We start from the raw sequence: 13834 nt of genomic DNA on the forward strand, positions 1-13834 counted from the left end.
GTGATATAATCCGGGGTCACATCTGTAGTCACCATGTTATATTAGATCTTTAGAACTTACTCTTATAACTGAAAGTTTGTACACTTATACTAATATATCCTTATTTTCTGCCACCCCCTCATCACTGGTAACCACTTTTATATTCTGTTTCTATGAGTTTGACTATTATTTTGGTTAAGATTCCACATGTAAGTGATACCATGCAGTAGTTGTTTTTCTCTGTCTGACTTACTACACTTAGCATAATGCCCTCTAGGTTCATCCATGTTATCTTACATGACAGGATCTTCTTCTCATTAAAGGCTAATGTCCCATTGCATATATATAAAATGTATATTATATGTATATGTGTGTGTATATCTATATATCTTATATTTTCTTGATTTACTCACGCACTGACTGATACTCAGGTTGTATCCGTACCTTGGTGTTGAGAAATGTGATCATAAAGATGTGATTATGTATTGACCCTTGAGCTTGACCTGGGCAAATGGAGGCTCCTCACCCCCTCCCCTGTCCTTGGAATGTGAGTTCCCCTTCCCTTTTCCACTCCCAGAGGCTTCTCCAAGGACATAGCCTTGAAATAGTTATGTGATGTTGAGAATGCCTGCATGGTATACATGACTGAACCCAGTTAAGTCCTTTTTATTTAATATTTGGCGTGTGGGTGCAGGAATCCATTTGTCTTGCTGCCACCCAAGACAAGCCTAGTATGTAAGCTCCATTTGCTTATTAAAACTTCCATCTACTGATCTGGAATGACTGGCTTCTTTCTTTGGTCTCTCTCCACCTTCCCTGATGGGGGCCAGTTTTAGATTATACCAGGGGAGCTCCTGAGAGTTGTGAACTGGCACTTGTTTGTTGTGAATAATGCTGCAGTAAACATGGGAATATAGGTATCTCCTCACTATAATGGTTTCATGTCTTTTGGATATTTACCCAGAAGTGGGATTGCTGGATCATATGGTTGCTCTATTTTTAATTTTTTGAGGAACTTCCATACTGTTTTCTGTAGTGGCTGCACCAAGTTACAGTCCCATTAATGTTTACATCATCAGTGTTCTCTTTTCTCCCATCCTCACCAACATTTGGTATCACTTGTCTTTTTAAAGAATTTTTTCTTAAGTTTATTTATTTTGAGACAGTGAGAGGCAGAGAGAGAGAGAGAGAGAGAAAGGGAGAGAGAGAGATGGAGAGACAATCCCAAGCAGGCTCCAAGCTGTCAGCACAGAGCCCAATGTGGGGCTTGAACCCACAAACCGTGAGATCATGACCTGAGCCGAAATCAAAAGTCAGATGCTTAACCAACTGAGCCACCCAGGTGCCTCAGCACTTGTCTTTTTGTTTTCGATAGCATCCATCCTAACTAGGGTGAAGTAGTAGTTCATTGTGATTTTGATTTGCATTTTCCTGATGCTTAGTGACATTGAACACCTTTCCATGTACCTGTTGGCCACTTGCATATCTTCTGCAAAATGTCTATTCAGCTCTTATGCCTGAAAATAATTGTTTTATATATTCAGTTGTATGAATTCCATCTATATTTTGGATATTAACCTTTTATCAGCTATGTGGTTTGCAAATATTTTAGTCCATTTTGTAGGTTTGCTTTTCTTTACATTTATAGTTTCCTTGCTGAGCATAACGTTTTTAGTTTGATCTAGTCCTATTGTTAATTTTTGCTTTTTTTGCTTTTGTTGTCAAATCCAAAAAAATCATCACCAAGACAAATGCCAAAGAGCTTACACCCTACATTTTCTTCTAGGAGTTTTATGGTTTCTGGTCCTATATTCAACTTCAATCAGTTTTGAATTGACTTTTGTGTATGGTGTTAAAAGTGCTCTAGTTTCATTCTTTTGCATATGGATGTCCAGCTCTTCCAACACCATTTGATGAAAGGACTATCTTTTCCCCATTTTATATCTTGATGCCTTTGTCCTAAGTTAATTGACCATATATGTGTATGTTTATTTCTGGCTTCTCTATTTTGTTCCATTGATCTATGTGACTGCTTTTATGCCATTATTATACTGTGTTGATTACTACAACTTTGTAATATGGTTTGAAATTAGAAAGTGTGATGCCTCTAGCTTTGCTTACCACCCCCCCCCCAAGATATCTGGGTTATTCAGGGTCTTTACTGGTTCCATACAAATTTTAGGATTTTTTTTTTCTATTTCCGTGAAAAATGCTACTGGAATTTTGACAGGGATTGCATTGAGTCTGCAGATTTCTTAGGGTAGGATGGACATTTTAATAATATTAATTCTCCCAATCCATGAACAGGGCATATGTTCTCATTTGTGTCTTCTTCAATTTCTTTCATCAATGTCTTACAGTTTTCAGCGTGCAGTTCTTTCATCTCCTTGTTAAATTTATTCCTAGGTACTTTAATATTGAATTGTCTTCTTAATTTCTATTTCTGATAGTTATTTTTGAGCTAGTCTAAGATGAGACTGGAAGGAACAGAATTAAGTGAGAGGAATGGGGGTCTTTTATGGTCAGTCTGGGAAACATAGGGCAAACACAGAATTTGGGTTGGAAACGTATTAATAAGTAAGACTAAGTAAAGATTAAGTTAATATAAGTAAATTAACCACTTTGTTTACAGGATTAACTCCTCCCCACCTCACTCCCCCATGATCAGAGATCTTGAGTGCCCTACTCACGTCATTGGCTAATTGTTGGTAGGGTTGACGAGAAGGCAAACCTTCATTTTCACCCGTCTCACAATCTAAGATATAAGGGGCTTCCAAATACACACAATGAAAATTGATTGCCTTTTAAAGTTTTTATTAGTTGACAGAAAATCTAAATAAAATCATCAGAGTTCTCAGTTGTTATGACAAAAATACCTCCACATCCCATATTAACATTATCTCTACATACTAGATAGGTAGTTTATATTTCTTACAGGATGGAATCAGGGTTTATTTTCAGAGACAATTTTGCAATGACATCAGGGGAGTAGTTTGGTATGGTTTGCTTTAAAACACATTTAAATATATGGCTGAAAGTTTTAGAAAATATTCTGCTGAATACATTTCACATTGAATTAATGTAAATTAATTGAATTACTAAAATGAAGTTAATTGAATTCATAGAAAAATATTATGACCACCATGTGAACATACAAAAAAAGTCTTCTTGTGCTTCACAAAGGTTAGAATCAAGTACATTGGATACAAATTAGCTTAGATATAATACAATAAATATCAACCATAAAGCCTAAACAAATATGTAGTGCCAGAGATATGATTTGTACTTGGCTGCCAGATTTCATGTTCACTGACTTCAAATCTTCACTTCAAATAAACTCCTCTTCCTTGGTTCACATTTTGGGGAATGGAATTTGATTTCAAGATTTAAGATGATTGTTTAAAGAGTTTTTTGTCCCTAATCAGTAAAACAGTGATAGGTCTATCTACATTTACATGTTTTTGTTTGTTTCGAGAGACCTAATTTTATCCCTTTATATTTGTGGGATTAGATAATTCAGGTGGGTTCTTGATTCGGGGTACAGAGTAGTAACTTTATGGTTTCTAGCATTTAGGGAAAAGTAAATGGCTGCTGATCCATATAATTTTCTCTCTTTAGCTAATGTCTTTCTCCCTTCTGTGGGCTATCTCTATAGGTTCCACAAAGTGTTATTAAATTATGGTCATGCACCTGTTTTGTGGGATAGTGGTGGTTTTTCTTGTCAATAGATCATGTGAGGTAAATAGATTGAAAAATTATTGATAGCACTTTAAATTTGAGGAATATTCTAATTTCACTTTCAGATTAGTGTTAAAAGTAGAGGTGGTAGTTCTGCACTCATAAATCATATCCGATGACAGAATACTTCATAACGTATGATGTACTATTTCTTTGATATATTACCAAAAATGTACTTCAATATATCATAAATATATTGCAAGAATGAATAATTTTCACTTGGCCTGAAAGATGAAGTTGTTTGTCCAACGGTAGTAGTTTGAGCAGTGGCTGGAGTAGTAGTTTGGGTTGTGGGTACAACTGTAGTTTTGGAAGTTTCAGGTGCAAGAGTGGTTGGGAATGGATTAGGTGTGGTACTTGGGGGAGCTGTGGACTCCAGTGGAGTTGAAGAAGGTTGTGGTGCTGGTGTAGTTAAAGAAGATGTAGGTGGGGTGGCTGTAGTCTCTGGCAGAGTTGGGGAAGATGTAGGTGGGGTGGCTGTGGTCTCTGACAGAGTTGGGGAAGATGTAGGTGGGGTGGCTGTGGTCTCTGGCAGAGTTGGGGAAGATGTAGGTGGGGCAGTTGTGGTCTCTGGCGGAGCTGGGGAAGTTTGTGGTGATGGGGTACCTGCAGAAGAGCCTGTGTTGATGTTTCCAGATATGGTGGTAGCATTCGTAATAAAAGAAGTCACACCTGGAGATTCAGTAATTTTGTTGGAAGTAGATGTGGGACCCAAAGATGGGATTTGAGTGGTAGCCTCTGAGGTTTTACTGTTGACCACGGTGCTACTTGTAACTGGACACTTATGCGGCCAGAGATATTTTGGCATTGGCTCTCTCCTGATTGGGCGTGAAAGCTTTTGGTATCTGTATGGACCAAATAATAAATGCTTTTGAATTAATGTGATCCGGTTAGGTTGACGTTTGAGATGAAATGGTAATCGGTGGTGTAATGTATATCGTTGGACACTACTCCTTTTGTGATGTATTTTCCATGGCTTTTTTTGACCTTCACTGACCTGTATAAAGAAAGAAAATGCAAGAACTGAAAACTTCCATTGATTTATCAACTAGGTGATTATTGCTGAATGTCTGGTGAACAGTATTTATGGAGTTTTGAGAATGGAAACCAGATTGCGGGGGGTTGAGTCATTATTCTTCCAATTTTACCAAATCTCTAATACAGCTTGTTATTAGAAAGTTTCACTTTGTTAAGCATGTATTTCCCAGCTAGCTACAATGGATCTATTCCTGTGTGTTCATGCCTGAAGGATTAGCTAGATCTTCCCTTTGTGCTCATAGTTTCTCTATTCTTCCTCTAGTAGAAAATTGTCAGGTTACTGCCTGAAGACTGAACAAAAGGGTATCCTATTTGCTGCACTCTGTTGATGGAACTCAGTCAAGGACATTCAGTTAAGATCCAGGAATCTTTTCTGAATCACACCTTTCATATATGCTGTCATCAAAAACCAAAACAACAAAATCCCATACAACCAACTTAACAAATATCCTGCTTCAGCTCTATATCCTCTATAGAAGTTGAAAGAAGTTTAGTTTTTAGCTTCTTTAAATTGGAAAAAGAACTTTGGCCATTACCTTTTCATTTTATCATTATAAAAATTATAATTATGGAAACTCAGAGGTCAGTGGGTCCTATGATATTGTAGGAAAATTTAGCATATTGATGCATTTTGTCTGAATAGAAGACCTACAGCTTTCATCATTTCTCAAGGGTGAACATATCTGAGAAGAACACTGATTTAGTCCAACTCCATACCCAATACTTAATTTTTTCCAGTACACCTGAATGGCTTTCCAGCTTATGCTTGGCAACTTTTTCTGATTGGGAACTCACTATCATGTCTCACCAGGTTGCCTGGTAGAGAGTTCTTGATACTGAATGGATATTTTTTTAGGGGTGGGGTGGGGGTATTTTCATTGTTAACAGAACAGAGATTTTGAAAACATTTACCATGCCAAGTGAGTCTTACATTCTGCAGAGATGTAAGTCCTACATAGTTCCTTTAGCCATTGCTCATATTATTTGAGTTAGAGTACCATCACCGTTTCTGTCTCTTATCCCTAAACAAACTGTAATTTGTCTATATTCTTTATTTCTATATTGTATCTCATACTAAAAATTTAAATTCTCACCTATATTAATTTAAATTGGAAAAAAGAAATATTAACATAAGAATAAGGGGGTACACCCCAAAGTTCCAAGCAAAGATAGGTTACTTTTTTCCTCCTGATAATTTCCACATCAACTTTTTTTTAGACGACCTAATAGATAAATCATTTAAGTCCCACATTATTATAAATGTATCTTCAGAGATTCTTTAGCATAGGGCAAAGGTGACAACTTTTGAGAGACTAGCAGAGTTGTTCAGCTAAGATACTAACATCTGCAGCCTTAAAAATAACTCTGAAAAGCATTAACTGTTTAAAAAATTAAATTACTCAGGATACTTAAGTTTTTAACTGAGAATGTTCATAAATTAAAATATTGGCTTATGATCCTCATAACTTTGGTATTTCTGCATAGATCTCTCTTAAACGGGCATAGAATTCCAAAATCTGCCACACTGAACCCAGAACACTTCTCTGATCATGGAAACTCTCAGGAGATGTTCTCCATTATAGAGCAGGAGTTTTCTAATATAAAATAAGCAGGTCACATTGTCCAAGCAAGTTTTTCCTTAAGATACAATACGTCATCCAGATAATCCAGAAATTGCTTTGATTGAAGAAGGATGGGGGGCCTCGAATTCCACCAGTTCAGTGGATCCACTTTTCTGTATGGTGTCTGAGGATGCTGTGAAGAACTCTGAGATCTTAGAGGAGCGTGTTTGAAACACACTGCAGCAGACCATCAGGAGAGGTTTGGGTCTGCCTTGCATTTGCCATCAAATAACTGAATGACTTTGGGCAACTCACTTAATTTCACTGGATATCAGTGTACTCATTTACGAAATGATTTAAATAAAATTAAATTACAGATCCAAAGCCTAATTATATGACTTTTATGCTTTGAAATAGTTTTGCTGTTCATTCCCTTAGGTAGATGAGTAGCTTCATGAGAGCAAGGAGTCTGTTTTGTTAATCTCTGTATGCCCAACACCTAGAACTATGCTGGGTGTGTAACCTGCACCCACTAGATATTTACTGAATGAACAAATGCATGGGATTGATAATTAAAAAACAAGTTTCTCATCAAATAAAATCTTAACATTTAAAAGTGTTTATTAGAATGTGAGAAAGTTTCAGCTATTTTGATGTAGATGATCAAAATAATATCTGATATTTTGATATGACAGACTAATTAAAATCCTATTAATTTTAATGTTAGCTTAGCATAGAACTCGCATCAAGTGACCGATTTGACTAGTTCACTTAAAATAAATACTAATTATCATTATGATTGGCAGTTATGGATGGCTCTGACAGAACTTTTTGATTCGATTTAAGATTAGGGAAGTTGGGAGGAGTTGAGAATGCCTCTAAGGGTTTGAGATTAGATTGAAGCATGGAAGTACTTATAGTAAATAGAAGAGAATATTTAAAGCTCTTTTTGCCTGTTCACACCTGTCATTTATTTTTGTAAAAGAGTCCTTATATTATTTGTGCACTTTGTGTCAGGCCCTATTTTAAATGGTTTACAAATATAAATGTTAATTCCTTAGCAATACCGTAAGGTAGGTACTATTATTATCCTCATCATACAGATGAAAAAACTGAATCCCAAAGAGATTAGGTAAATTTTAGGAGAATATGTCTACATTTGTAAATAGAGATTATAACAATCTTACAGTCATAATTTTTACACCTATATTCTGCTTTACAGTTTGTAAATACATGGGTTCTTACTTATTCTTCAGCAGCTTTGTGATTATTATTATTATTATTATTATTTCTGTTATTATTATTTCCACATAGGGAAATTGGGGCCCTATATTATAGCTCAAGATTCATCTGATGTTCAGATGATGAGCATAAACCCACATCTTCTGAACCAAATTTGAGTGTGTTTTGTTGCTATAATCGTGGAAATCAGCACTAGGGTCCAGGGAAAAGCCTAAGATATTTTTTTTTGTGGGGGGCGGGGGGAGATATTATGTGCTAAGTGGGGAATAGTAGAGTATCCAAGAGTAATTCTGTCTACCTTAGCAGTTCTTCTGCCCTCTCTATTTACTCTTTATAGTTATAGTATTCTGAGGCTATTCAGTCTCATTTAGTAAATCGACATTTCACTTACTGATTCTTCACATTTCTCAAAATAAAAGTGAACAAATACATATAGGTATATAGCCCTGGAGATAAATACGGTTATACATAATGCAACTCCTTGAATCACTATTGATTTTAATCTACCTTTTCCAGTAGACCCTAAATATCTTAAAGGTGGGGTCCACTTTGTAATCTCTTGGTTTTGGAACCTGTACTTTCCTCTCCTCTTTTGTGCTTCCTTCATTTTACCTATCCATATCCAAACTTCCTACATGTTTTCTCTAGGTGATCTTGTAAGGTCCCATGACTTCAAATACTTGTTAAACATAAACTTCACAAGGGGCACCTGGGTAGCTCTGTTGGTTAAGCATCTGAGTCTTCGTTTTGGCTCAGGTCATGCTCTCACAGTTTCATGAATTTGAGCCCCATGTCGGGCTCTGCATTGCCAGTGTGGAGCCTGCTCGGGATTCTCTGTTTCCCTCTCTCTCTGCCCTTACCCTGCTCACACTATCTCTGTCTCACTCAAAATAAATAATAATACATAAAAAATAAATATAAACTTTATTCCTAAACTTCTTTTTGAACTCCAAACAATGTATATCCAACTGCCTCTTAACATCTCCTTGGAGAAGTCTAATAGCCATTTCAAATTTAACATGGCTAACACAGAACTCTTATGTCCATTTCTTTCTTTCACTACACATCTAACACAGCATAAGTTATGGTAGACTTAAACACCAAAATATATTTTAAATCCATCTTCGTGTTTTGTTTTAATTGCTGACATTTCATGCAAGATGCCATCATCTTTCCAATTTTAGTATATGTGCTGCTAAAGCGAGCACGAGATACCACCATCTTTTATCAGGACCACTGCAATAGCTTCTTGACGGGTTTCTCTACTTCAGCTTTTGTCTCCTGAAATCTGTTTTCTCCCCAGGACCCAGAGTTGTGTCCTTCCCCTGTGGATACTCTAGGCATCCCAAGGCTTCCTGATACACTAAAAATGGAATCCATATTCTACAGCAGTGAGACCCTACATGTTTGACTTTTCTCTGTCTCCATCTTATCTCATCACACCTGTGATAAAGTTAGTGCTATGGAAACATCAATTAAAATGAGTGAAGGGAATCATTTCCTTGTGCTTTAATTAGCTGTTTTTTTATGTTTCACAGAAGACAAAAGATGTTAAGCTTTTTGGAAATAGGAATTGCATGTTGTAATTTCCAAGTCTCAATTGGGTATATACACTAAACGTTCCTGGCATAGAAGAACAGTTAACTTGGGTGGATACTTACTGAGAAGCAAGCACTCAGTACACAGACACACACCAGCAGTGTCAGGGTTTTCATCGTTTTCTGTTGGCTCTTGGGAAAAGCAGAAAAGTTGCTCATTGTTAGGATGTTGTGAAAGATGGGATGCGTTTTGATAAATGACTGAGTTTTTTTCAAAAGTAGATTTTGAAAGATGGCCATGGGGTGCCTGGGTGGCTCAGTCGGTTGAGCGTCCGACTTCAGCTCAGGTCATGATCTCACGGTCAGTGAGTTCGAGCCCCACGTTGGGCTCTGTGCTGACAGCTCAGAGCCTGGAGCCTGTTTCAGATTCTGTGTCTCCCTCTCTCTCTGCCCCTCCCCTGTTCATGCTCTGTCTCTCTCTGTCTCAAAAATAAAATAAAAAACGTAAAAAAAAAAAGACAGATGGCCATGGTTTCTGAAAATTATATATGTATTTTCACTCCATAGTGGTGAGGCCAAATTACTTCAAGCTAAAACACATTCTTTCAGAGAGAAAGCATTGGAGGAGAGTCAAGAAGTACTATTGTTATAAGCAGTTTGTAGTGTGGGCATTTTCCGTGGATACTAAAGATTGCCTAGGAAGGGCAGGATCCTATGAAAGTTTAACAATAAGAACAAAATAATTTCCTTCTTATTTCTATTCTAATTCTACAAATTTCCTTGTTTGATGAACCATCATAAAAATTATCTGGTATTTACTGAGCAGTAAATGTTCATGATTTTGTAAATGTTCCATGGTGTTCTTTTTAAGCAAGGAAAGTGCTCCTGGTCTCTGTGTTACTTAGACTGTTACTTAGGACCAAGTGCCATATCAAATGGACTCTCTCAAACTTCATTCTATTGTAGATTTTGTAGATTTTTTAAAAATCCCTGAAGGATGGAATTATGTTTTAATCATTTTTTATGATTGTGGTCAGTACAGAGTGAAGATTTACTGAATTAAAAAAAAAAAAAAACTTCCAAAAGTAATTGTACTTTTTGGCTTTAGTTTGTAAGAAGGAAAGACATGGCCTTCTATTTTTCTTATTTTGGTCATGCATGCCATAGTACATGTCAGCTTGATTTTGGAAAACAAAGGTTAAATTGTTGTGTAGACAGAGTACTGTTAGGGCAAGTAAATTCATGTGCACACGTCATTTTGGTGTGCTATCAGATCAGATACATCTCACAGTATAGGCCTCTGGTTTATGACACTGGTTTTAGAGGCAATCATACTAGTTTTAAATTGCAGCTGTGTCATTTACTGTGTGACTCTAAGTGAATTGCAACCTGAATTCTAAGATTGTCCTGAAGATTGACTGGAATGATCTATATTACAGATTTTACTGAGCACTATGTCTGGTTCATGGTGGTAATTATTATAGTACTAGTATACCAAGAAGAAAACCACCAGGCCCAGTTGAAGAAGAAATTACTACTATATCATCAGATCCCTAATATCTTGTCAGAGTTTGTTCCCTTTAATTTCAAGATTAAAGAATATTCCCCACTGGCGTGCCTGGGGGGCTTAGTCGGTTAAGCAACTGACTTCGGCTCAGGTCGCGATCTCATGTGATCTGGCTCTCTGTTGTCAGCCTGTCAGTGCAAAATCTGTTTCAGATCTTCTGTCCTCACTCCCTGCCCCTCCCCCATTTGTGCTCCCTCAAAAATAAATAAAACATTAAAAAAATATTCCCCACTCATTATATTTTCTTCTAATAATATATGAGTTGAGTCCGTTAACACGTAGTTCAGTGGTTCATAAGAAGAGAGGAGAATAACTGTATTATAAAAACTACTGCCATTACTGAATATATGTATATAACTTAAAGGTGCTTAAAGTTTACACTAGATATAATAGTCCCCAATATATTTAAAATATCCATATACCTGGCCTGCTATGATTCTTTCTTCTTAGGATGTTCGATCCAATTGATGGCCTTCCGCTGATCCTTTTAGGATGGTAACCAGAAGCAAAGGAGGAGAAAGCACAGGAGAATTTTCAGGTTTTATAGCTCTTCAGTTCAGTTTTTTTTGAAATAGGAAATTTGTTGGATGTAGGATAAGGTCACTCTTGTCAAAAAATCTGATTTCAAAGACAGAGAAAGGTTGTAATTTGCCGATGTTGACAGCAGTCCTTTGTGTGTGACTTTCTTCCTGATGAACATGGTAACAATAAGAGCTTCTCAGTGAGTAATTTACTTGATTGATGAGAAGTGTGATAGTGAGTGATGACACTTAAGAAGACTTGGACAACCATGGCCCAGGTCTTCCCAGCAGGAACAGATCTTCCACGCTTTCCTCTTGGCTTCTCAAAGTATGCAGAGGGATTGTCCTCTGACAGGTCAATGTGATGTCAATTGCCCTCTGATAGATCAATCCCAATCCCATTTTTCCTCTGTCAAGAAATACAGTTTAGCTAAGGGCAGAGTATTAAAAATAAGAACCTGATGCTAAATAATGGTAAAGGACAATTGTTTCAGAGCTGAAAGATAAACATTGACTTCTTTCATGTGAGCAGTTTTTGAAGTTTTGATTTTATTTTGACAAAACTTCAAATACACAGGAAAAGTGAGGACAGTGGTATAATGCACAACCATACACTCATTCCCTAGATTTCTCAGTTGTTTGCATTTTGCTACAGATGATTAATTGATTGTTTTGCTGTAATATTTTCAGGTAAATTACAGAAATCATGAGAGCTAATCTCTAAATATTTCAATAGTTAAAAACACCTTTCTTTTATACCACAGTATCAGTGGCATCTAACATTAATAATACACACATATAACCTAAAATTCAGTCCATATGCGAATTTCCTGAATTTTGCCAAAAGTAGTTTTAGGTTTGTTCTAACCAGGACTCAAATAAGGACCATGCATTACATTTACCTCTTATGTCTCTAGTTCATTTTATTCTAAAACACTCTGCTCTCTTTTCTCCCATGATTTGATCTCTTAAATAACTAGACCAGTTGTCGTGTAAGTACTTATTTTTAGAAAGATGTCTATGAACCATTTTTAAAAAATGTTTATTTCTTTATTTTGAGAGAGAGAGAGAGAGAGAGAGAGAGAGCATGAGAGCATGCATGCACATGGAGGAAGGGCAGAGAGAGAGAGAGAGAGAGAGAGAGAGAGAGAGAGAGAGAATCTCAAGCTGACAGCACAGAGCCCAATGAGGGGCTTGATCTCATGAACTGTGAGATCATGACCCGAGCTGAAATCAAGAGTTGGATGCTTAACTGATGACCCGAGGAACTGTTTTTATAAAGGTTTCAAAATTAGATATTTTGACAATATAAAATCATCAAACTGGAATACAATTTTGAAGCTGTGATTGCACTTCTACCCAGTCAGTTTGTTCTTTTTCACATATGATCCCGGATGAGGGCAGGTTCACAAGTAAAAAAATGAATTGTTTAATTCATTGCTTCTCCACTTAGTAGCAATGTAATATTTGGCAAGTTATCTAATTTCTCTAAGCCTCATATTCCTATCTACAAAAGGGGAGTGGCATTTTCCATTTGTAAGATGTAATTATTGTACAAAATTTCTGTGAGAATAACATTAGATAATTTAAAGGGTCTGACAGGGTGCTCTATTTTATTTATTTATTTATTTATTTATTTATTTATTTATTTATTTAAAATATAATTTATTGTCAAGTTAGCTAACTTACAGTGTATACAGTGTGCTCTTGGTTTCAGGAGTAGATTCCTATGATTCATCGCTTACATACAACACCCAGTCAGTGCTCATCCCAACAAGTGCCCTCCTCAATGCCCATCACCCATTTTCCCCTCTCTTCTGCCACCACAGTGGCAAACTCAGTTTGTTCTCTCTATTTAAGAGTCTCTTATGGTTTGCCTCCCTCTCTGATTGAAATATTTTTTCCACTTCCCTTCCCCAATGGTCTTCTGTTAAGTTTCTCAAATACCACATATAAGTGAAAACATATGATATCTGTCTTTCTCTGACTGACTTATTTCACTTAGCATAATACCCTCCAGTTCCATCCACATTGGTGTAAATGGCAAGATTTCATTCTTTCTCATTGCCAACTAGTATTCCATTGTATATATAAGTCACATCTTCTTTATCCATTCATCAGTCGATGGACATTTGGGCTCTTTCCATAATTTGGCTATTGTTGAAAGCACTGCTATAAACATTGGGGTACATGTGCCCCTCTGAATCAGCACTCTTGTATCCTTTGGATAAATTCCTAGTAGTGCTGTTGCTGGGTCGTAGGGTAGTTCTATTTTTCATTTTTTGAGGAACCTCCACACTGTTTTCCAGAGTGGCTGCACCAGTTTGCATTCCCACCAACAGTACAAGAGGGTTCCTGTTCCTTCACATCAATGCCAACATCTGTTGTTTCCTGAGTTGTTAATTTTAGCTACTCTGACTGGTGTGAGGTCATATCTCATTGTGGTTTTTATTTGTATTTCCCTGATGAGGAGTGATGTTGAGCATCTTTTCATGTGTCAGTTGGCCATCTGGATGTCTTCTTTGAAATAGTGTCTGTTCATGTCTTCTGCCCATTTCTTCACTGGATTATTTGTTTTTGGAGTGTTGAATTTAGTAAGTTCTTTATAGATTTTGGATACGATAATGTCCGATATGTCATTTACAAATA

Source organism: Neofelis nebulosa, chromosome 3, assembly GCF_028018385.1.
Source record: "Neofelis nebulosa isolate mNeoNeb1 chromosome 3, mNeoNeb1.pri, whole genome shotgun sequence".
Classification (NCBI taxonomy): Eukaryota; Metazoa; Chordata; class Mammalia; order Carnivora; family Felidae; genus Neofelis; species Neofelis nebulosa.